This window comes from Lagenorhynchus albirostris, chromosome 6, assembly GCF_949774975.1.
Source record: "Lagenorhynchus albirostris chromosome 6, mLagAlb1.1, whole genome shotgun sequence".
Taxonomy (NCBI): Eukaryota; Metazoa; Chordata; class Mammalia; order Artiodactyla; family Delphinidae; genus Lagenorhynchus; species Lagenorhynchus albirostris.
Window position 1 is genome coordinate 75,986,665 of NC_083100.1, and position 26,677 is coordinate 76,013,341.

The 26,677-nt window shown below is 39.9% G+C and overlaps 1 non-coding gene across 1 annotated transcript; it reads left to right on the forward strand.

Annotated features, from left to right (window-relative positions):
• The first annotated feature begins 3,966 nt into the window (after positions 1-3,966).
• Positions 3,967-4,099, forward strand: LOC132522487 (small nucleolar RNA SNORA72). Its single transcript, XR_009541231.1, has one exon. It is a non-coding gene; the product is annotated as a small nucleolar RNA SNORA72 (small nucleolar RNA).
• The last annotated feature ends 22,578 nt before the right edge of the window (positions 4,100-26,677 follow it).

The window sequence follows — 26,677 nt, forward strand, 5'->3', positions numbered from 1 at the left end:
TCCAACTATACAGATAATAATATGTAAAGAAGGAAATAGATGTATTGTGTTAATATCTATTCAATGCCTGGTGGCTATAAGAGTATGAAAAGCCTTGCTATGGCAGTTCTAGTACAGACCATTAATTGCATCACATCACTGACTAGTTTTGTCATATGACATTTTATTCTTATGTGTTTTTAAAGAATAGTTTATACATTTCTACAGGGCTTTTTAAAAGCCATGTATTGGTGCATCATTAAACTTGTGCATGTCTATTTTTTATGGTGATGGCTCCAATAGCAAGGCTGAGGCACCTGAGGAGGAGGGTAACTGAACTGACTCTGCTGGCAGAACTCAAGGCAGAAAGCTGGATGACAATAAAACATACACAATGTTAATATTAAGTGGTCTCAGCAAATTAGCCATGAAAGAAATAGAGTCAATGCATCTCTCCTCTGAAACTTGAGTGTAAAATGATGCTAGCTTTTGGTCTTCTCTAATTTGCACATCTGATGTGAGTGAATCAGTACATTGTCATTTATGCTGAGATTAAAAGTACAGCCACTGACAGATTATCTCATCATAAAAAAACGCTGGTGGCTAAAAGTAAGGGGTTTTGGGCTTCCCTGGTGGCGCAGTGGTTCAGAGTTCGCCTGCCGATGCAGGGGACACAGGTTCGTGCCCCGGTCCGGGAGGATCCCACATGCCCGGAGCGGCTGGGCCCGTGAGCCATGGCCGCTGAGCCTGCGCGTCCGGAGCCTGTGCTCCGCAACGGGAGAGGCCATAATAGTGAGAGGCCCGCGTACCGGAAAAAAAAAAAAAAAAGTAAGAGGTTTCTCCTTTCTATGTTCACTTGATTTCCTCCATCTTTTCACTGACAGCAATAGCAGTTTCACAGGTCATGGGTCGTGCAAAGAAGCATCACTTAAAGTACTTGTCTGTCATTGTTTAGGCAACGATGCCTGAGGAGAATGCTACCTGCTATTACAGTCAAAACCTTGTTAACAAGGTGGATTTTTGCCAAGAGTGAGGCTGAAGTGAGAACTACATCTCAGGTAAGCGGTCACCCACCCAATTATAATTACCAATGGAGTTGTAAAAAATCAAGAAAAATGTCTGACATAGGCACTGTTCTCCAATTTGGTGCTTGAGTTTCTGCACCAGAATGTCCTAATGTTGTTTTTTTTTTTTAATCTAACAAATCAGAATCTCTGGAAGTGACACCCAGAAATCTGCATTTATAACAAGGAAATCAAATATATTAATATTGAAGTTGACTACTATTTCCTCTAGTTATATATCAATATGCCTACTCCAGTTTGACGGGAAAAAATGACTTTTTCCTTATTATTTATCATCAAGTAAAATTGTCACAATGATAAGGATTGTGTATAATGAATGCTTCATTTTCATTTTAGGTAGTCAAAAATTTGAAAAATTCTGAAGTCCAGATCTCAGACCATAAGCTAATTCTCTTTTATTTTCATATTTAAAATACAAGAATTCAAGTAGTTCACATCAAAGTGATAATTACAGAATAATTTTTTAAATTATTACAAACATTTTAGAAAACATAATGACTAAGCCTCTACTACATTTTTCAAGCTAGGGCTAATATTTTAACAAATTAGCCTTGCCTCTCTTTATACCAAAGAGGGTTTTGGTCATTTTTGTGACTGGTTCATCAGAAGACTAACAAGAAAATTCTGCCAACTGATTAACATGGTTATGAATAAACCATATCCTTTAACTGCGGTTTCCTGGATGGCCAATCCTGTCACTTGTTATTTGTAAAGCTCATATAAAAAGAAAACAACCATATACTAAACAACCTAATTTTTTTATGAGATTCAGAGTAAATGATAGTTCTATGAGGTACACTTGATTATTGTCAGCTCCATTTTTGAGGTAAGCAAAATTATGGCATAGAAAAGTTAAGGACTTTGCCCAGGGTCACAAAGATGGTAAGTCAGCAAGTAGCAAGATTCAGACTCAGTCTAAAGCCCATGCTCTTAACGGCTGTCTCAGACTCTTACCTCTGTTAAGAGGTAACAATATAATCATATTTCTAAACCGTTTTCTTGTTATGCAGTTTAGTCTATATCTATCTTTTAATCTGGAAATATTATAGACCTTTTGGAACACATTCCTACCTAGTACAATGATGTTATGACACTTGCATAAACTGTCAAAAAAACCTCTCCCCTTTTTTAACGTTTCCAGAAATAAATTATAGTTTTTATTTGATAATTTATATTTTATCTTTTTCTATAAAGTATCTTCCTTGGTGAGTATAGATAGTAATAACTATACTTATAACACATTTATAGAAATCACAGTAGAATTTATAGCAGTCTAGAGCTAAATAATATACTGTGACGATTATTCTGAATAACTAATTTTGAAGATAAAGATCAGAGAAATTAAATGTTTTGTGTTTGTTTGTTTGCTATGCGATGGACATTAATTAATTTTTGTCTGTGAGGATCCTTGCCTCCTTCCTCATAGCACCTAAATTTCCTGTTAAGGAATTACTTCTGCCCCATTTTGGTCATCTTGCAGGGAGTGAACAGTTGACATTGTGGCTGTCAAAGGTGCCACATCTTGCCTTATGTTGGCCAACAACACCTGGGCTCCACATATGTCACAATCCTGGTCTCCCTTCAAAGGCATTGAATCTTGAGCATCTGAGGCAAGAGTGGGAGAAGATTTAGAGGTGATTTATCCCAGTGGGACAAGGGGGCAGTAGCTGCATATGTCTTTTGTCTTATACCTGCAGCTGTCCCAGATTTGAAACAGTTTCTGTTTTTCTTGCTTTCTAGCCCTTTAGAACAGGTATTAGTTCCAGCCTATTCTTTTCAGTCCCCAAGCCTTACCCAGATCCTTGCAATAAATCAAATTTCACTTAATTAGCTAGAGTTGCTACTTTCTGTTACTTACAACCATGAATCCTAACATACACATCTTGTCTATTCTTTTGTTCCAGGTCACCCAAATAGTAAATGGCTGAAAAACAACTTGAGTGAACCTGACTCTCCTTACTGGAATTCTCATACCCTTTTCAGTAAGTAATTCTGCTTCCCCAAGTATACATAGTACCTTCCACATCCTTCACATTCAAATCTTGCTGTCTGCACTCTTGATATCCAAAATCCTAGAACCAAATAAAGTTACTGATATCTCTTTCTATCCAAATTGTTTATCTAAGTGGTTGTTATTTAAAATAAAAAGACAGGTCTTCCCTGGTGGCGCAGTGGTTCAGAGTCCGCCTGCCGATGTAGGGGACACGGGTTCGTGCCCCCGTCCGGGAAGATCCCACATGCCGCAGAGCGGCTGGGCCCATGAGCCTGCGCGTCCGGAGCCTGTGCTCCGTAACGGGAGAGGCCACAACAGTGAGAGGCCCGCGTACCGCAAAAAATAAAATAAAATAAAAAGACAAATTGATTTGGATAGAAAGGGATACATTGTGGGCAATGAACCTGTTCTACAGCATTAACCAGATTGGGTAGCAAATGGACAGTTACCAAATACATTTTCTGTATGAGGAGCAAAAATCTTATATTAAGACTCAGACTGCAACTGTAGAATTAAAGACTGAAAAATGGAGTGGAAATATAGGGCAATATCCTTTCAAATAGATTTCCTTTCTTTAAGATGTAATCAATATTCTCTAATAAACATTGCACGCAGCTGCCCCTGCCCTAAACTCTCCTGGGAAATTTTCTGATTCATTATGGAAAACTGCCTAAAATATCTGTACCCTCTGATAAGACTCTCCTGAACTATAATTACAAATTGTACTTTAGAAGTTGTTTTCAGGAAAGAAGAACATCAAAATTTTATTTCCTACATGTTAAGATAAAATAATATAACCTAAAGGAGATATCTATTATATGAACAATCAGAGATTGTTTTGACCTGAAAGGGATTGTAGTGACCATCTAGCTCAAAATTCCATATTTATAAATGTGTAAACAGAGGGTCAGGAGGATAAAGTGACTTGTATAAGATGATAGAGGTTCAGGGCAGGCTAAACATTCACTATATTAAGATCATGCATGTGTCCCCAGACCTAGTTCTTTTCTTAGGTCTGGTTGTATAAATGCTGGTGATAAACAAAGTCTGATTTATATGATGCATCTTATGTGGGAAATGTCTGTGACTCTAGGTATCCGATCAACCTTGAGAAATGACAGCACTGTTAGTGTAATAACTTTTGAAGATAACCATTGCTAATTTGATGATTACCAGTTGCCATTAAATGAATTTAAAAATTATTGTGTTTTATTTTCTAGAAAAAAAAAATTAGATGAGAAAGGTTGTTAGTGATCTTTTCTGACTCCCGAGCTAGTGTTTGTCCTATCACACTCTACCTATGATTGACAAAGAAATGAAAGTTTTATTTTGTTCTTGGTCAGTTCTTGGTCATTATAATGTTTCCTTCTCAAACTACATTTGCTAAATTTTACACTTTATAATTCACAATCACATTTTTATTAGGCTCTCTACACTGTCTGTTATTAAATCGTCATGTTTTCAGATGCTTAGGGCTTTGGAATGTCCTATTACACTGGATAACAAGGCCAAAATACAAAGAAGTACTGTGGGCTAATGGAGTCATGGAGCAAAAAAGCCTGAGGTAAGGAGCAATGCAGAAGCAAAGTAAAATAGAAAAGTACTCCAAGCAAAAAACAACTTATCAGGCTTAAGCCTAAAAGAGAATAATGTGGGTTTCTATTTGACAGCGAGAGGCAATGCTTAATGGAAAACATTAAAAGGAAATGGTTTACGGTACTTCGCTTGAGTCTTTACACATAAAAGATGTCACTTGTGTTCAGACAAGTGGAGAAGCCCACGAAGTGGGGAGAAGAGCAGAAAGTCATTCTGAAATAGGGAAGAATAAAATGCCTGGATAAACATTTTATACCTGCAGTAGCTATATTTTAATAATTTAAATCATTTTTCAAGACCCTATTAAGTTAAAATAAATTATTTTTGGCATTCAGAGAAGAAAGATAGATATGAAATCTGGAAAAACTGAAGGAGGAAAAAAAGATTAAAGAAATGGAAGCTCTTTAACTCCCCTCTTCTATCATCAAAACCTTTCAAATAAAGGTTGTTGTTTTAAATACTCTGGACATTGAAGACCCACTTTCGGTATATAGATTGTAAAGCCATACATTTATTACACCAGTGTGAGACTCATCAGAATTTCCTTATGCCTCTACATATATACAGAGCTGGTGATCTCTAGTTGTTTTAATGCTATGTTTCTGTACAAAGAGTTGACATTTGGCATAATCATTATAATATTTATTTTCTGACTGGTGTCACTATACCATAGCTGCTCATCAATTATAGAAAGTAAAGAGATTTTTTCTTAGGTAGCTGGACATCAAACATTAATAGCTTGTAAAGTAGTTACTCCTTGGCTTCCCAGAGATTTCTGACACCATTACCTGTCAGAGTTTCCACTCTTTGCTTCTGTTGAAAACTGAAACTGAAACTACTGCTTCCTGGAGCACCAATCATCATGGTCCTGGGCTCTCAGATTGTACCTTTTGCCCCAGGTCCCAAGAAGAGTTCCTTAGTGGCAGATGAGGCAGCACCTCACAATGACAGCACCCTCTTAAACATATTGTTTCACCTGGTCCTTAAAGAGAAGGAGGTAGGAATGTTTAATTTTGAGATGTGGTATAACCAGTGCATGGTCAAATATCAAATGCCAAGTAGGCAGCAGACTAGAAGATTCTTTTCCAATGAGTGTCCTCTTTGGAATAATCTCTAGAATCTCCATACCTTTGTCAAAATACACTTCTGTTGTTTGAGAGATTCCTCTAAAAAAAATCTACTAGTTCCAGTGGATACAAAGATAAAGTTTAGTTTCTTAGATTAATCAGAAATGGTTCAGAAGATATGACAGGTACACTTTGATGAAAGAGAAGCTTGAAAAATAAATCTACTAATTGGAGGGGCTTCCCTGGTGGTGCAGTGGTTGAGAGTCCGCCTGCTGATGCAGGTGACACGGGTTCGTGCCCCGGTCCGGGAGGATCCCACATGCCGCGGAGCCACTGAGCCTGCGCGCCCAGAGCCTGTGCTCTGCAACGGGAGAGGCCACAACAATGAGAGGCCCACATACTGCAAAAAAAAAAAAAAAAAAAAAAAAATCTACTAATTGGAGAAAATACTTAGATGAGGAAAAAAATATCTGAGCAGTCACAGAACAGCATGAATTCAACAAATTCTAATAGCAAAATGGTTGGCACTGAAAAAGGCGTTGAGCAAGGACCAATATTGAAATTTTCCAATGTTCAGTTCAAATTCCTGAGACTATGTTCCAATAGGTAGCAACCTTGATATCTGGTCCTCTTCACTTTCTCCAAATGAGTGACCAATAGATACTGGAAGCTCCAAGGTTCAGGCAGGTATTAAGGGAGTGTTATCTACCCAGAGATCATACTATGTAATTAACAAATGTCAAAATACTCCAGAAGAAACATCCTTCAGGAATGCTGCAGTGGTGAATACTGTTGGTTGCCTACCTGTAAGACCATCCTCCATGCTCCTCCATCCTTGCAGACAGAACCCTGATTTTGTTCAGGGTTCTGTGTTTCTGAGGAAGATAAGGTCATGTGTTTTTGAGGAAGATAAGTCTAAGCCAATCATGGTGGTCTCATCACTTTTGCCATTATACTCGATTGGCTTAGACAGAGCAAGTATTTCAATTCTGGCCAACCAGATGTGACAGGAAGTCTGGCTGGTAGCACCTAGTAAAGTTTCTCAACTCTTATAAAGGAACACAATACTAGAACCACCAGTTTTTCTGGATGTCTGGAACTGAGAATCTTCTTGAGGCCATGAGTGTAGCCAGTCTAAAAAGACAACTCAGTATGATGAGAATGGCAGTGCAAAAAGATTGAAAGAAGCTGTATTCTTGATGTTTAGCCTCTCAATCAACCTAGTAGTTGCTCTATATTCTGGATTTATGAGATAAATATCTCTCCTTTTAAAAAATAGCGGTGTTGAGTTTTTGTTATTTGTAGCTGAGTACATCTTAATTTTATGTAGTAGCCAGTTTATAGTATTGGTATAGAATTGCAACTCCATACCTTCTTTAGATTGGAATAATTGAAGTAGATGGAAGATAACTAAATTCATGAGTAGAAAATATGAATCAGCAGTAAGTAAAATCTACAGCTGCTTTATGAAGCAGAACCTAAAACAATATGTGAACCTATTGCCTATTAGGAGCAAGGGCTCAGTCAAAATGAATTCACCTTTGAAGGAGACAACAAACATTAAATACACTGACAAAACTAATACGTGGGAGACATGTTTCCAACTCAAAGAGCAAAGCATACTGCACCTTGCTTAAAAAGAGTCCACATTCATGAGGCAAATGGAAAGTCAGTATGATTATAAGAGGATGTGGAGGAATTTCTAGTCTACTAAGTATCAAGAATCAAGATTTTCAATTTCATTTCCTACCATTGCCAGTGACATAGAAATGTTCACATTTTCTAATGAAGTCTTGGGCTTTTCCTTTTATTTTTAAAATCAAATGTATTCATACTTACATGCATTACTTCATAATGCTTTCCTATTATAATTTAAGGATAATTTCATATTCAAGTTTTCTCTGCCTAGAACTTCTTCAAGTCATCTTTAGGTCTTGCTCAAATGCCATGTCCTCTATGAAATCTTCCCTAACATCCTCAAGCCAGGAATATTCTCTCCTTCTTTTTGTCCTTGTTGTAATGTGTCTACACTAAGGTATAGCTCTTTTCAGAGTATCTCTTGCAATGATTTTGGCTATAAATGTGACTGTCAGCTCGCTGAGGTCACAAATCATACATCTTTAAATTCGCACCTTGTCATTTGGGATTGGTTTTGGAGGAAGAGAAGAGTTTACTAGACACGTGGACCAACTGGTCTCTGTGTCACTGAGTGGAAGCTCTTCCCTGTTCAGGCCAGAAAGGCCAGAAAACAATGAAAACACACCTTAGTAAAGTGTGGCTATAAGGAACAAACTTAGAAGCTTCTGACTGAAACTTTTCTTTAAACCTTAATATGAAAGATTCTGCAAAGAATCATGCTACACACAATGCAGCATATTGTCTTTTAAATAGAAGCAGTGGTAGGATAGATGTACCTGTGTGTGAGCCTGTCCCTCTCCATATGGTTTAATTAGAGCCCATTCTTCATCCCTGATCTTTTAGAAGTATGAATCAGATCTTATATTTCCCATAAGAAAAATCCTCACTACAATATTATTAGAAAAACAAAACAAACACAAACAAAAAACCGCTCCTTCCTTCCACAGCCTAAGTGATTCCTGTCAATCTGGCTGCTGCTGCAGCAGCTTCATCACCTCAGCCTCTTACCTCACACTGCATTCACCAGGCGCCAAAATTCAGCCTTTTTGCAGCTCCTCATTAAGTTCACGCCAGCCTCATGGGTTTAGTTTTTAGAGTTTCCTCTGCCTGGAGTCTTCTTACACCAGCCATTTTCTCACTCACGTCTCAGCTTAAACACGTCCTTGACATGGTCTTACCAAATCATCGTGACTAATATAGCACCTAGGATTTTATTTTACTACAATTATTTTAATTATTAATTTATGTTTATGCTTGCTGTGGGTTTCCCTGATTAAAATTAAACTTCTTGAGGGCAAGACAGACTTTGTCTTTCCTGTTTACTGCTATATCCCCAGCAAAGAACATAAAACACAGTTGGAGATCAATACATATTTGTTGAAAAATGAAAGCATGAATGAATGGACAATATCCTTAAAAAGATTTTTGGAAAATGGCTAGGAGAAATGGACCTCAGCATTCCAGTGCAAGTGCAGGGCAGAGCATGTACGAGACAAATGTGATGTGCTGGCCTTTCCAAACAACCTCCTGAATTAGGAAAATGCTAATTGAGGGTAGCTTAGATACAAAGGGTAAATATGGTGAGTAGATTTTTCCTTTTGGTTTTAGAGAGAATCAAGTGCACTCTTTAAAAATATTATTTATTTAATCTGGCATCTTATTATAAGCTATCTGAGGGTAAGACCATTAAAATTCTCTAAAAAAAAAAAAAACTCCAGCTTTTGTTTTTTATCTGCAATAATTATCTATAAGGTAAACTATATGCTTGTTTTGTCTTAAAAGACTTTCTTTTGGCTTTTAAGTTGGAAATAATGTAGGTAGGACAAAAACTTAAGAAATAAAAAATGTTAGAATTTTCAATGCTTTCACAGAGAATGGCAGCCACATTTAACATGGAATAATAGTCCTTTATTCTTAAAAATAAAGCAGATATTTTATAATCATCAGTTTTATTTATTTCTGAGCTGCTAGGTTTTGTTTTTCCCCATATTTTTTGTTCTTTCAGCGGTTGTCACAAATCTCCTCCATCTAATGAGTTCCCAAATAAACCTGATTTGAGCAGCAACCAGCTTTTTAAATTATGTTTTTATGGGAAGGAAGATGCTCTGGCAGGAAGTTATGAACGTGAGGAGTCGAAGGTTTGGCTCGCCAAGCCCTCCAGTTCTTAAAGCAGCTGCATGGGGCTCATGAAGACATGCTGCTTTTAACAGGTTAAGCAGATCTTGGTTTTACTGAAAAACGTGATAGGCCCACATCAAAGCAAAAGGTTAAAAAAGTAAAATAAAAACATAGTTTTCATCCTGTTAAATTCAAAACTACTCCCCTTTCCCTCTTTAAATATGTTGACTCAGATGACAAGAACATAACTGGGTTTCTGAATTATTTGAATACTTAAATCTATCGTTACTATGTTTTATTTAAATCCAGATTTATCTCGTATTTATTTTGTTTTTCACATAAAACAACTGGACTTTATTTTTTCAGTTATGAAAATTTTCAAACACAAAGGTTAAGAGACTCATGTAATGAACCGCCAAAATCAATATAGCTTTTTTTTTTTTAACCTATGTGTAAGGCCAACTGGCCCGAGGCAGGGGAACACAATCAGATTCACAGGTTGCATCAGACCGAAATTCTCCGGACCACCCAGTTCCAGGAACTGACCTGGGGATTTTGAACCCAGCCCAGCCTTCCCGCCTTTCGAGGGGCGGGACTAACGGTCCCCCAGAATACCCGGAAAGACCACCAAATAAGGAATACGCTGCGCCCTCCCAGATTCACCACACCCCTTTCCCTTCTTCCCCTATAAAATCTTGCCCAACCCTCGCCCGGGTGCGACTTCTCTGACCCCTTTCTCTCGGACCAGTGAACCTCGCCCGCGAGCGCTCCCTAATAAAGCTCACTTGAAGCTTTCCTCTGTTTCGCGGTGCCGTTTGTTAAGCCCCGCGGGTTACCCCGCGGGCCGCTCCTCCCCTCCCCCAGGAGACAACCAGGGAACCTCTACTCATCCACCCGATCCGGCAGAAAACGGGGTAAGTCCCCCTCCCTTGTTCCCTCCGACCCTCAGAGTCCCTGCCCACCCGACTCCCTGTCCTTAATCGCGGCCGCCTCAGGGATTCCTCCGTCCTCTCTCCGGGCCTCGGGCAACTGTGGAGACGTCCCAATTGCCTGACCGCCCTCCGACCTGCCGTGAATTGGAGACTGAGACCAGGGACGCCTCTCTCCCTCTCCATTCACTCAGGGACAGACTGGGGGTCATGGGAACCTCACAATCGAAACCAGATCCGAAGACGCCCCTGGGGTGTCTCCTAGCCAATTTTACAGCCCTCAGTTTCTCCCAAGATCTCCGTCGCCAACGGCTTATTTTCTATTCCACTGTGGCCTGGCCACAATATCCTCTAGACAATCAATTCTGAAGGGACTTTCGATTGTAACATCCTCCGTGATCTAGATAACTACTGCCGCAGGACGGGCAAATGGTCTGAGGTCCCCTATGTCCAGGTTTTTTGGTATTTGCGCTCCCGCCCCTCCCTTTGCGTCAATTGTTCTACCTCTCAAAATCCTCCTTGCCAAACAAACATCTCCTCCAACCGAAACCTCAATCCCCTTGGATTCCTCCCCACTAACCGACCCCTCCCGAATCTCTTACCACTCCCCCCTTCAGAACTCCTCTCCAACCTCCACCCTACCCTGAAGCGGTCCCTCCTCCTCCCGAACCCGCTCTGGCCCCTCCAACAGCTCCCCCGCCTCCCTCAACGGTTTCTCCTCCCACGCCCCTTGCTTACACGCTCTCACGACTCCCAGGATCCAAATCTCCTCTGCCCTCTGAGGGAGGTAGCAGGAGCGGAAGGACTGGTCAGAGTCCATGTCCCTTTTTCTCTCCAATATCTCTCTCAAATAGAAAAGCGATTAGGCTCCTTTTCTGCCGACCCTTCCCGCTACATCAAAGAATTTCGCTCTCTCTCTCAAGCTTACGATCTAACCTGGCACGACATCTTTGTGATCCTATCTTCTACTCTGACCCGTGACGAGAGGGAAAGAATTCAAACTGCTGCCCGAAACCACGCAGATCAGGTTCACCTTACCGACAACTCCATGCCTGTCGGAGCCACTGCCGTATCCGGCACCGATCCAGGCTGGACTTATCAGGATGGCCAAGATGGCCGTCGTAAACGCGACCTCATGATCCAATGCCTCCTGGCTGGCATGCAGGCTGCAGCTCATAAGGTAGTCAATTTTGAAAAACTAAAAGAGATAACCCAAGAACCTAACGAAAATCCAGCTATCTTTCTCAATCGCCTTACAGAGGCCTTAACTCTCTACACCCGGCTGGATCCCGACACCCCGGCAGAGGCAGCGGTCCTAGCCACCCATTTTATCACCCAATCAGCCCCGGACATCCGAAAGAAATTAAAACGGGCAGAGGACGGCCCTCAAACCTCTATTCGAGATCTGGTAAAAATGGCCTTTAAAGTCTATAATGGCCGTGAGGATTTGGCAGAATCCAGCCGACAGGCTCGGATGCACCAGAAGGTGGCCCTCCAAACCCAAGCTCTTGTAGCCGCCCTAAGGCCGGCCATCTCCCATGGGTCACAGCATCCACGGGGTCCACAAAAGGCAACCCCGCCGGGGGCCTTCTTCAAATGCGGAAAAGAAAGCCACTGGGCTCGCCAATGTCCCAATCCCCGACCTCCTCCTAAGCCCTGTCCCAGCTGCGGGCTAATGGGCCACTGGAAGAGTGACTGCCCTACGACTGGCCCTCCCTCAGCGTCTCCACGCGGGGGGCAGGCCGACCCAAGGGCATTACCACTCGAACTGCTGGTATTGGCTGAGGACTGACGGCGCCCGGACTCGAAGACCCCCATCACCCTCGCCGAGCCCAGGGTAACACTACAGGTAGCGGGTAAGTCCATCTCATTTCTGGTGGACACGGGGGCGACCTATTCGGTCCTGCCTACTTATTCCGGGCCAGTTTCTCCTTCCCAGATCTCAGTCATGGGTATTGATGGCAAACCATCCTTCCCACTGCAGACCGGTCCACTCCCATGTCATATCGAAGGACTCCCTTTTACTCATTCCTTCTTAGTCATACCATCCTGCCCAGTTCCCTTGCTAGGCCGAGATATCCTTTTCCACTTAGGGGCCTCCCTCCAGCTGGTTAGACTAGGTCCCCTCCTCCCAACTCCTGCTTCCTCTTCTCGGCCTGTCTCTAGAACCCTCCCCCTCCTATTCCCCTCTTCCAATCACACCGAACCCAATCAATCCCCAAGTCTGGGATACTTCTAAGCCCATAATAGCAACACACCATTCCCCCGTTCTCATCCGCCTAAAGGACCCCTCCAAATTTCCATCAAGGCCCCAATTTCCCATCTCTGAGACTCACCTTAGGGGCCTACAACCTATTATCACCAGACTCCTAAACCAGGGACTCCTTATCCCCACTGACTCTCCCTGCAACACCCCCATCCTGCCTGTCCGCAAGGCCTCTGGGGATTATCGCCTGGTCCAGGACCTCCGAATAATCAATGAGGCCATAATTCCTCTCCACCCAGTAGTACCAAACCCATACACCTTGCTCTCCCATATCCCCCCATCCACAACCCATTTTACGGTTCTGGATCTCAAAGATGCCTTTTTCACTATCCCCCTACATCCCGACTGCTATTTCCTCTTCGCCTTTACCTGGACGGGTCCGGATACTCATACTTCCAGTCAGCTCACCTGGACAGTCCTCCCCAGGGCTTCCGCGACAGTCCTCACCTCTTCGGTCGCTGGCACGGGACCTCACTTCCTGCTTCCTTACCCCCAGCACACTCCTTCAATATGTAGATGACCTCCTCCTTTGTAGCCCATCTCTCAGCCTCTCAAGACAACATACTGCAGATCTCCTCAATTACCTTGGCTCTCGTGGTTATCGGGTCTCCCCAGCCAAGGTTCAGTTATCTGTATCTTCTACAACCTACCTGGGGCTCCACCTTACCCCTACCACAAAAGGTCTAACAGCCGACCGCACCCGGATGATCCGTGAACTCCAGCCTCCGGAAACAGCAGAACAAATTCTCTCCTTTTTGGGCCTTATAAGATTTTTCCAACACTGGATCCCTAACTTTGCTCTCCTCGCTAAACCCTTATATCTAGCCGCTAAAAAAAACCCTCAAGGACCCCTCACCTCTCCTTCCGCCGTTGACAGGCCTTTCTCACCCTCCGTAACGCTCTGATATCTTCTCCTCCCCTTTCTCTGCCCAACCCAAACAGACCTTTTCACCTTTTTGTGGATGAACGGGCCGGAATAGCCACTGGACTCCTTGCCCAGCCTGTAGGGCCTTCCTACCGCCCCGTGGCTTACCTCTCCAAACAGCTAGACCCAACCATTCGGGGATGGCAACCATGCCTTCGGGCCCTAGCAGCACAGCCGAACTGACCAAACAAACACTCAAACTGACTCTGGCCCACCCACTAACCGTGTTTTCCTCCCACCGGCTGGTCGACCTCCTAGGCCACAAGTCTCTCTCCCTCCTGGGCCCCTCCCGCATCCAGGAGTTCCACCTACTGTTCATTGAAAACCCTGCTATCTCCCTAGACCTCTTCCCCCGCCTAAACCCGGCCTCCCTCTTGCCTATCTCTGATATCGGGGCCTCCCCTTCCCACTCCTGCTCCCAAGTCGTAGAGGCCCTCAGCCCGCCGAGAGAGGACTCTTTGACACCCCTCTTTAAAATCCGGACCGCACCCTCTTTGTGGATGGTAGTTTGATACTCAGTCCTGACGGACGCCGACGGGCAGCCTACGCGGTGGTAACTATCTCAACTATTATCGAGGCTAACAGCCTCCCAGAAGGAATGGCCTCCCAAAAGGCTGAACTAATCGCACTTACACGAGCCCTTAACCTTTCCACAGACCAAAGGGTTAACATCTACACAGACTCTAAATATGCCTTTCTCCTTGCACACAGCCACTCAGCACATCAACTGAAGCACCACCAGGCATGTTTTTGTGGTGCAATGGTTCCCTCACAAGAGATCAATTCTTCCTCCCCCTTCCCATGTATCCCCATTACTCTCGTCCCACAACTCACACTGTATATAGCCAAGCCGAATTTTCCTCACTAATCATGCCGCCCTTTACCCGACGAAAAAGAGCTATCTTTCTTCCTCTGGTCGCAGGCATCTCTCTCACCTCCTCCCTGGTCGCTGCGGGCATCGGGGGAGGAGCCCTAACACACAGTGTCTCAACATCCCGTGACCTAGAACAGAAACTCCAGCTAGCCATCGAGGCTTCTGCCGGCTGCATCACCTCCCTCCAGCGCCAGATCACCTCAGTAGCCCGAGACAAGCCCTGGATCTCCTGACGGCCGACAAAGGAGGTACCTGCCTCTTCCTACAGGAGGAATGCTGCTATTACATCAATGAAACAGGACTCGTCGAAGACAACATAAAAGCCCTCCATCGCTTAAGAGAAGAACTCCAACGCTAACACCAACAGTCCGCCTCCCCATTTCCCGATTGGTGGCGATCCACCCTCTATACCTGGCTAACACCAATCTTAGGCCCCTTAATTCTCATCTGTATCTTGCTCACGTTTGCTCCCTGTTTTCTTAGGTTCCTTCATAGGCACGTGGAGGAAGTCTCTCGGGTGGCCACAAACCAAATGCTCCTCGGCCCTTACACCTTGCTTCCTACAGAACCCCCCACTGGCCTCCCCTAAGCCTCGGACCTCTGGTCGCCCGTCTCCCCTTTCGACGCCCCCATTCAGCATGAAGTAGCCAGAGATCAGAACGCCGCCCCATTACACCAAAGATGTCGGGATGTAAGGCCAACTGGCCCGAGGCAGGGGAACACAATCAGATTCACAGGTTGCATCAGACCGTTCCAGAAACTGCCCTGGAGACATTCCGGACCACCCAGTTCCAGGAACTGACCTGGGGATTTTGAACCCAGCCCAGCCTTCTCGCCTTTCGAGGGGGCGGGACTAACGGTCCCCCAGGATACCCGGAAAGACCACCAAATAAGGAATACCCTGCGCCCTCCCAGATTCACCACACCCCTTTCCCTTCTTCCCCTATAAAATCTTGCCCAACCCTCGCCCGGGTGCGACTTCTCTGACCCCTTTCTCTCGGACCAGTGAACCTCGCCCGCGAGCGCTCCCTAATAAAGCTCGCTTGAAGCTTTCCTCTGTTTCGCGGTGCCCTTTGTTAAGATCTGACCTTACACTATGTATTTAAAAGCTGATTTTTTTCTTAGAAAAAGGAGGCTAGCCATCATTTTAGGTAAGTCAAATTACAGCACAATTTGTGGGAGCCGTCAAGAGACTGCTTGAAGTCACAGTTCCCATACCTAGGCAAATATATAAACTCAAGGGGACAAAAGTGAGATGCTAAAGAATTATTTAATTGCCTGGCCACTGGAACCAAGCAATTTATTGATTTATTTTTCAAGAATCATTTGGATCTACCAAGTGCCTATTCTGACATCATGTTGCTTAAGGACAAAGAATGAAGGTCTACGGTCATATAAACATTTCTGGGTGAGGGGTAGAGGTGCTAAAGTGGCCACATTGAGCAGACATTGGCAATCCCATCAGTGACACTTGACTATTGCAACTCATGAATGTAGCATAAGATACAATTCACTTGGAAAAGATAGGAAAATAAATTACTTGTAAATTAAACAAACAAACTTTAGAGGGTTCTAACGTTCCTGAGATGGATAAAGATGGGTGGAAAAGGAGTTAAAGGAGAAATATGGGGTTGCCAAACTTGTTTCCTTAACTCTGAAAAATGATTTAAAGATAGAATTTGATTGAATTTATTTCATTACAACCAGAATGTATTGGGAGGAATAAAAAACTGCTGATGAAAATACTAAGGAAGTTTTCAATGCAGTAAAGATCAAATATCAAGTAGACACTTGACATAGATTTATGTCTTAGGAAATAAAGAAGGAAATATAAAGTCTCTGCCCTTCCTAACTTTACGTTGGCTTATGCTTTCTAATTTTCTTAGAGCTGTCAGTGGAACCATTTTTGAGAACAGAGTCGCTCCCTTTCTTAATGATTTATATTTACAAGTAAGGTGGCAGTGAAGGCTTTAATGAGAGCTACTTATTTATGTCTGCTAGACACACAGGAGAATTTGGGCAGCAGGGTTGTCTACTTGGCATCCGAATTTGGAGTGTGTTGATCAGACTGGGGAAATTTCGCACGACTTTGGGAAAACTGAAGTAGAAGTAGAAAAGAAGAAACGCAAATACCAAAATGCTTTAAAAATATTATTATAGTAGGAGTTCTCGGGTCACCTAGTGGTTAGGATTCCAGGCTTTGACTGCTGAGGCCTGGGTTCAATCACTGGTCAGGGAACTGAGATCCTGCAAGCTGTGCAGTACGGCCAAAAAATAAATAAATACATAAATAAGCATTACAATATTATTATGGTAAAGATGAAACAAACGATGAAGAAAGTTTGAAGAGGCACACATACACAGTCTTCTGAAAATAGCACCATTCAGTTCCAAAGAGTCTTAGGATGCCCAAGACATCAGGAAATAAAAAGAAAAGCCAAAGCATTTCACTACTTAGTTTCCATCAGCATTTCTGGGGCCCTGGACATGGGTGATGATATTTGGTGCTGAAAATGTTCTCAGCAGATACTGTGTTAGAAGCAGTCTCTCTTTAAATGAAATGTAAAATTTTCAAACTTGACAAAATGAATCAAGTCCTGTCAAATCTCTACTTATATTGATATCAATGTGTATTTACAAACATATATTCGATGAAAAGCAATTCATGGACACTGGCAAATTTTTTAAAAAGTTATCCTCTATTATGTGATTATCATATGATTCCCACCAATTTAAATACTAGCAACCTGATAAAATTTGTTGCCAGTAATCTGTTTTAACTTTTATATCTGGTCCCAGGGATTGGTGCTTAATACATGTCTATTCATGAATAAATAGAAAAAAAAAAAGAGAATGAGTGTGTAAGTGAATAACCAAGTAAATAGTAAACCCTTCATTTTTTGCCATAGAAACAGTATTATTTTAGTTTCAAATATTCTCTAAAAATTGTCTAACAAAGCCTAGTAATTTGTTTAGCCAAATCTCAATATATTTTCATTAAGTCAAGATTCAGTTTTCTAGTTGCTGCTGTTGTTATTTTGGAACAAATATTCTATGCCTGCAGTCTGCAAGCCCAAGGTTTATTCTTACTCTTTGTCTCTCTTTTTAAGTGACAATTGGTTAAGAAATCAGTTTCCTCCTGTGATATGTTAATATCAGATGTAACACAGCCTACTGAATTTTAAAATTGTAATCTGCTCAAGCTCACAAAGGAAATTGTGCAACTGAAATTCATTTCAGTTTAAGCTAGTTTAGTTAAATATCAGATTGCCAGTCAACAGGGAAATAGTGGAGGCATCTATGGATAATGATCATTTACTACTTTAAGAAAGACTCTGAATCACCATTTCATACATACTAACAAGTGTCATCATATTGACATCTACACAATGAAATAAATATATAGGGGGCTTCCCTGGTGGCACAGTGGTTGAGAGTCCGCCTGCCGATGCAGGGGACATGGGTTCATGCCCCGGTCCAGGAAGATCCCACATACCGCGGAGCGGCTGGGCCCGTGAGCCATGGCCGCTAAGCCCGCGCGTCCGGAGCCTGTGCTCTGCAACGGGAGAAGCCACAATAGTGAGAGGCCCGCGTACCGCAATCAATCAATCAATCAATCAATCAATAAAGCTTTCTGTTCGACTTTTACCATTTGCAAGATTTACTTGATTATACATACTGTAGCCTGGTAAAGCATTTCCACTTTGCTAAATTCTTGATGTATTCTGGTACCATGTCATTTCATTAATAACTATATAACTTGTTTTATCTTCTAGGGCTTAATTTACAATCTCTGCAAGTGTATGTGGCATTGAAGGAGACAATTAGTCCACTGAAGAAATGGAAATGCACTTTCAAGTAGACTGACACCAGTTTTGCTAGAAATGCCATGGTTATGAAAAGGCAGGATGCAAGTCTGAGGGTGAGTTGTAACCCTGCACTTGAGAGAAATAAATAGTGAGACAGAACATGAGTGAACACATTGCCTAGGTTTATTTGTTTGAAAACCTGCACCTACTCTGACAGCTGTAATATAAATAGATATAGAGTGCAGAAAAAAATTATTGAATAAGGCATACACAGACTGTTTTCTACTCTCATCAATAATTTTGATACTGACAAAAGTTTTGCCTTCTGCTATTTCATCAGTCTTTTCTCTCAATTAAAAACTCCGTGAACTTTACCCTATATAACAAAAGTGTCTCTTTCCCTTCCTGCCACCTCTTTTAACGCAGACGTCACTCGGAAGGTAGACTCTAGAAATACAAATCTCACGTTTCTGCTGCTAGTTTTCCTTCTTATTACATAGAATGCAGTGGCAGCTTTTTAGATATTTTATTTGCTTTGGAATTTTCCCATTTAAAATATGAAGTGCTAAGCTAAGCAATGGTAAAACAAATGGTATAAGAGAAAGTTTTCCCTCTCTCTGACACAGACGGTAATCAATACTGAGCTTTGCCTCTCGAATTCTGCAAGTGCCGTTGCTGCCCCAAGTTATGCCTACGGTTCTACAAGCAACCAGGATGAGAATAATTTCGTAGGGGAGGAAAATATCTTTTTCTTCTCCCCTTCTAAATTCTTGACTGGTGTTCCCGTAGCAAAAGAGAGATGAACAAGAGAAAATATACAGATTTATTTAATATAAGTTTTAAGCCACACGGGACCTTCATAAGGGAATGAAGACTAAATGAAACCTGAGTATTTTTCTGCTAGTTTGATGAAGAATGAAAAGTGGTTGAAAGATGTGATAGGACCAAGGTGAGGCAAGGCCTGTACAGATTCTTCTCTGTGTCTCTTTATTTTTGGAGATAAGGATGCTCCTTTCTTCGGATATAGAGGAGGCATCCCTCACATAGGAATCTTATGACCTGCTTCAGGGGACGGTCAGAAAGTTCTTCCTGCACATACCATTTCTCAAATTCCTTCAGCTTGAAATACACAATATGCCAAGATGCCATCTTTGGGGGTAGTGTGTCCTGAACCACATAGACTTCCATCAAGCTATTTTTGAATTAAGAATGAAACTAAACAGCACAAATAATATACAGTAAAATCTCAAAACAGACATTCCCAGGCACAGGGCTGGTGGGATGACACGGAGAGATAAACATTGGCCAGCCAAGGCTGGACTTACTATGGATTTACTAATCTCATTTCCTGCTGTCTCTCAGGTTTGCAAGGACTTGAGTGGGGCTGGGAAGAACCAATCAAGTTAGAAGACAAGTAGTGCTTTTTAGTCAAGGTTTTGGTCTTGCTACTGTGCGAAACCTGCTATTCTGAGACACAGATATGGGGAATTTGCACATCAATGGTTTTGCTACCCTTCCTGCTGAGCTGGTTTGGCCACCTAAGAGGGAAACACCTAGGAATTCAACCCACAAATAGGTTTGTTTCTCTGTTTTAAGATTTCGAGTTCTCCTCAGTGGTTGATAGTTCCTCAGGCCTTAACCTGTATCCACATTTTCACAGCTATTTACCCCAGATGGTTTTCCCCTCTCTCACTTCAGTGCCTTACACAACGCAAGAAAAGTTGAGGGATGAAGGTCCCAGGAGCGCTCAGAGAGATGTACTTTGTCTCCAGGAGAAGGTGCAGAATAAGACTCTTAGAAGGCACTAAGTAAGGTGGCAACCGTGATCTCAAGTAAAATAGCCCATTGGAATTCTTATCTCTGCATTTCTCTCACTGTAACTCTAGAAGACCACTGGCTGTACGATAGGGAAAATAATGTCTAATTCACAGGGCTGTTATGAAGATTCAGTAAAATACTGTACATGAAGTACCTAGTCCAAAACTTGGCAAATACTATGGGCTAAATATGTGTATTTCCTTCAACTCTCAATGTCCAACCTCCCTCCACATCTCAACTTACTTCACCAAATCTGAATTCTACCTAAATAAACCTTCGGGTTTAGGAAAGCAAATGAGTCTCCATGACGCTCCTCGAAATTGTATGGTTAGTCAGGATTGAATCTTCAGGTAGTATCTAAACCACACCGTATCTCATAGCCACCTCTGAAAGAACACTTGAGTAATATCTCTGTATGTGACTGGAAAAGATGTCATTTTACTTAAGAGAATAGATGCAGTTTGAAACTGAATGACAATCTTGGAGTGTTTTCATTTTCAGTTTAGCAATTTGCTAAGGAATTTTGATGACCTTGAGGATTTTAAGAAGCTCAAATGAACAAAAGTACTCTGCATGACCCCCATCACCAATAGAATAAAAAATAATTACAGGTAAACTTTTGTTTTATTTTACACAATCTCAAATAATGATGCTAAAAAAAGACTTGTAACCTAGTACCTAATTGTTTTTTTAGCTCTCTGGAAAACATGTACGGATTAATCACACATAGTTTACTGGCATGAGCAATAAAGAAAGACAATTACTACTTTCCAAAGCAAAAAAAATATAATAATAATCCACAATTTAGATCTTTAGAAATCTTCCACTGAAGGAAGACTTATTACAACAGCCTTTGAAGAAATAGTTCAGATCACCACAATCATATTTAAATACGGGAAATAAAATTAAACACATTTAGAATTCTACACTGTTCTTCTAACATGTCTTTAACTAAATAGGTGATTAATAAATATTTATTGTTAGGTACACATGCTTTGACTTTTGAAAATATTGTAGAACATACATTTAATTTCCTGTGTTTCAAACATAATGCTTGAGCATAACTATGAATACAGTTATGTTTCTGGGAGATAGTAGCCTGGAAAAGAAGGAAAGACTGTGATAAATTATTCCTCAAAAAACATTCTTTTTGAAGGCACAATGACCCAGGTAACAGCACCACAACTTTTATCATATTATATAGAATTTTCCCCCCAGAAAACCTATCAGATTTGTAAGCATGGCTATAAGAAAGAAAATGCCTTAGAGATAATGTAGTTACAAACCCATCTAAGTTCTGTATTTGTTTTGAGAAAAGATTGGCCCTGTCTGCAACCTATAGTGGGGAACTTTTGGTGTTGTCTCATCCTCCACGGTGGGTGAACTCATCCCTTTCCACTGTTCGGACACAGCAGAATGTTTATTCACAAACAGCACATTTATTCCTAGGATATCAACAAAAAGAAATCCAACATAGACCTTCACTTTTGTCTTCTCTTTCTCAAAACCTCTCTGAATTATATCTGCTCTTCATTGATGATAATCTCCCTGGTAAATCAAGCTCTTGTGACAATGAATGTTATTGAGTTACTAATTAACCTTCCTATTTTTGATATTTCTGGAGATTCTACGTTTTTGAAAATTATTTTGGTTGGAAGAATATCAGGAACATAAAATATTGCATCTGAGCAGACACGTTTCCTTTAACCTTTCCAGTAAAAGCTCACCTCAGTACCTGGTGAGTTTACTGTAATCAAATTTGTAGCTGAAAGAATAGATATTTTCTGATTTTCCCTGAGAAGCTGGTTTGCAGCTTGGCTATATAAGCTGAGAGTAAAAAAGTAAAAAGATTCAATACCAACTGTGGCTCAGGGTCAATTTATAACAATTTTTACCAAAAAATAAAGGAAAATCAAATTAAAGTAAATTTAAAAGAAACTTCTTGGGAAATTTTACAACTGCCCTCAGAACCCTTAAAATGTTCACATTCTACATTGTCTAAAATTACTCCTGTTTTCTTCGTCTTCAATAATTATATTAAAGACTAAGCAGAATATATAAAGCCGAAGGAGATTTAGCTTCAAGATATTAAGCAATGCTATTTACTATTGGAGAATAACTAAAATACGTTTTTAATAATGACAGACTAGAAAGATTTTAATCTTGGTTTATTGCCACACACAAATATGTTTAACGATTTTTATAATCTATATGTTGCTGAAAATGTATTTTGGTATGCATGTTAAGTAAATTAACATTAGCTACTGTATTATATAAACCCTGAAATCTCCACTACTTCATATTATTGAAGTTTATTTGTTGCTTCTTTAAAATTCATCTAGAGGCAAGGAGGGAGTATGCAGTATTTAGTGATTCAGGAACTCAGATTGATAGAAGGTCTGCATTTAGAATGCATGTCCCACAAGGCCACCTTAAACATTGACATCCACCCAATATACACAGCAAAATAAAGCCTGAAGGGTAAAATGAGAGATTTTTATAGGCCAGTGCTGGTAGTCATATACATCACTGCCATGCACATCTTATTGGCCATAACTCAGTCGCAATAAAGGTAGGCTTTGAAATAGTCTGAGAAGAAAAGAAAAAACAGGGAAGTCTTTATGGTAGATAGTTAACCAGTGTCTTTTGTAGGCCTTTAATTCTATTAATATCCCCTTAATTCACAATACAATTTCAATATGTGTTCCTTTCAAAATGTTTGATACCCAGATATAATTTTTAAGCCCACATAAGAAATCAAAGAACATTCTTCTAAAATTATGTGTACTTGCAGACTAGTGAATTTCTTATGACTCATTCTAAACAATAAAATATTATATATTCTAAGAAATCATGATTAATAATGACATAGGTATTTGTTATAAACATTGGTTCACGTAAAAGAGAGCTCTCAAGGGAATAAAGATGTGACACATGAAGGTGGCCCCTAACCACATCCACCAGAATCCTTTGTACTTATTCAATATGCCCATCCCTCAACAGCCACAAGTGTTGCTCAAGGTTCATACCTGTAACTTCTCCAGTAACTTCTGAGTCTTGCCTGGGTAACTGAAACCATCTCTCCGGGGGTTGCCTTGAGGGTATACAACCAGATGTATATTCAATGAAAGACTGGTGGGGGGATTACAAAAGTTTTTGCTTTCTTGCCCAAAATTGAAACAGAATCTGCATTTCAGTATAAGCTCCAGAGTTCCTTGAGGAATAGGGTGAGGCTGGACTTCACCTGACAACAGGAAGTTGTATTACTACTTCTATCCTATCTAGCATCCCTAACTCCCTTATAGCTTTTGCCCTTAGCAAGTCTCTTTCATGTACACAAATACTCATTTCAATCTGTTTCTAGGGAACCTGACTCAATACAGGAGATAAATCATTTAAAATATCTTTTAAAGTCCCTGGCATCTCTAGACATATTTCGTGCAGGTAGTGAAGTTGCAAAGACTCTGAATTAACATTTTACATTCTGGAAAATATGTCTGCAATATCTCTTTACAAATCAGGCTTTTCTTGTTTCACAACTATGCTGAGCGTCTTTGGTTTCCTTTATACTCATCAGGAGCACACATGAAGTACTAGGAATAAATATAAATGAAAAAGATATAGCTAGAGAACCAAGATCCAAGGAAGAAAGTTGGCCTCAGCAAGTTAATGAATAGAAAAGATGACAACACAAGCAAATTGATTACCAGCAGAAACTATTTCAAGTTAACATTGAATCAGTAAGTGCATATGTAACTGGAGTCAGGTATATTTAATATTCTAAAACTAATTGGGCATACACTAAATGATTCTGACCTACACAAGTTTAGTTTACTTTAACAGAATTTTTTTAAATAGATGTATTTGCTTAGAAAATTTAAATGTACCTTCTAAATCCATGGAATAATTGAAGAGAAAAATATAAAGGTGTTACATTTTGCCAAATTAATTTATAGATGTTTTACAATCAAAAGAAAATTTCAGTAGGTGTGTGTACATGTGGAAATTGCCAACTCGATAATCATTAAGATGTAAATGTAAAGGGCAAAGAATAACAGATAATATTGAAGAAGAACAATTTTTATACTTATTCTACAGGATAACAAGATCTATTATATACAGTAAATAAGACAGTATGATAGAGGAATAGGTGAATGAAACAAAATGGAGTTAATGCACCAAATAATGCCACCACCCCAAATATGTCCATATCCTAATCCCTGTGAATGTTACCTTAAGAAAGGGACTTCATAGTTGTGATTTAGGCACAAACCATCCAAGAGATAAATAATGGAAAGATTTCTTTATAATAAGAATAGGGGGATTAAGAATCAAGAGAAACAGAATGGATATATAAGAAAATTTACCATTTAGATATGTTAGAAATCTAAAATATTTTTATTTTAAATTAGCAAAGGAGAAAAACAATCTCCGTGAAGACTCTAAATAGACCAGATCCCAAGTTTCAGTTAACCGGAAAGATATAACTATGTTAAATTTATCTGTACCTAATAAAACAGCTTCAAAATAAATGAAATAAATGTATATAGTAATACCAGGCTAAATAAATATTATATGTTACATATAAACTTATATATGTTACGTACAAAGTTATATAAATGATGGAGTTTTATAAGGCTACAGTTATATAAGTCTAAAGATAAATCCACAAATCTGGAGAATAAAAACACACACATATAAATCCGTGAGTATCCAAATGTCAACCATAGAAAGAGTAAACTGTTTTTTATATTTACATGGTGGAATACTATTCATTAGAAGTTCTTTGAACACAATGAAATTAAGCTAGAAAACAATAAGAAAATATGACTAGGAAATTCCCTGGTGGTGCAGTGGTTAAGAATCGCCTGCCAATGCAGAGGACATGGGTTCGATCCCTTGTCCTGGAAGTTCCCACATGCTGCAGATCAACTAAGCCTGTGTGCCACAACTACTGAGCCCACATGCCACAACTACTGAAGCCCACATGCCTGTGGTCTGCAACGAGAAACCACCACAATGAGAAGCCCACGCACTGCAACAAAGAGTAGCCTCTGCTCAACACAACTAGAGAAAGCCCATGCACAGCAATGAAAACCCAATGTAACCAAAAATAAATAAATTAATTAAAATAAATTAAAATTAAAAAAAGAAAATATGACTAGAAAAATCCCATGTTTGTAAATGTACAATACAAATGCAAATACACTTGGCCCTCCTAATCTGTGAGTTCTGTATCCACAGATTCAACCAACTGCAGATCAAATATATATCTCCCCCAAATTCCAGAAAGTTCCAAAAAACAAAACTTGAATTTGCTGCACACTGACAACTATTTACATAGCATTCACATTATATTTGCAACTATTTACATAGCATTTACATCATATTAGGTATTATAAGTAGTCTAGAGATGATTTAAAGTATATGGGAAATTGTAGAATTATAATGAAAATTACACCATTTTATATAAGAGATTTGAGAATCCCCGATTTGCAAGGGGTCCTGGAACCAGTCTCCCATGATACTGAGGGTCAATTGTAACAAATGGATCAACAAATAAATTATAATTAGAATTTTAAAATATTTTAAACTGGATCATATAAAAATACAAAGGATACAGCTAAAAGATTACTTTGAAGAAAATTTATCAAGCTTAATGTAAGTATTAAAAGAATAAGAACTTTTAAATTAATAAAATATTCATTCTAAGAGCTGGGGTGAAAACAAAAAACACAAAATCAGCAAATAAACCCAAAGAAAGTAAAAGGAAGGAAATAATAAACAGCAAAGTAGAAAATAATGAAATGGAAACAAACGTATAATAAAAGATTCACAAAGCTAAAAGTTAATTCTTTGACAATATAAATAAAATTTACACACCTGTGGTGAAACTGATTAAGAAAGAAAGACACCATAAAACAATTTCAGGAATGGAAAGGGTGGAGTACTACAGAACCTTCAACATCACAAATATATCAAAATATGACTATGCACAACATTACACCAAGAAATCTGAAAATGTATATAGATGAAATAGACAAATTCCTAGAAAATTCCAACTTATAAAAACTAAGTCAACAAGAAACAGAAACGTTGATGGAATCCAGAATTTACAGAACCATAACTAGTCACAATTCCAGTTATTGAACACATGTAGATGCAGTACCAGTGAAAGGTTGTTTCTTTTGGTTAAATGTGATTCTTATTAGTCTGCTTTGACAATTTAATCCTTTATGTAAGCACAGTTTTATTCTTCTAAAAAAATACTGGAATTAAATTTCACCGAATATTAATAATTAGGTTTTGGGGGATGGTGCTATATTTGTTATATTGTTTGGGGATCTTATTTAGTATTTTAGGTTACAAAATAAAATTTTAAAACAATATTTTATGAAATGTAAGGTACTGACACTTGATACACTCCATTTTTAGTTCAAACATACTTAAAATTTATATAATAGAACTAATACTATATAAAATTATTTAGCAACTTATGTATTGTTTAGCAACTTGGAAATGTGACAACTTTTTATGCAGCAAGTTGTTATAAATAATTCTAAAAACCTGAAAGTAAGAG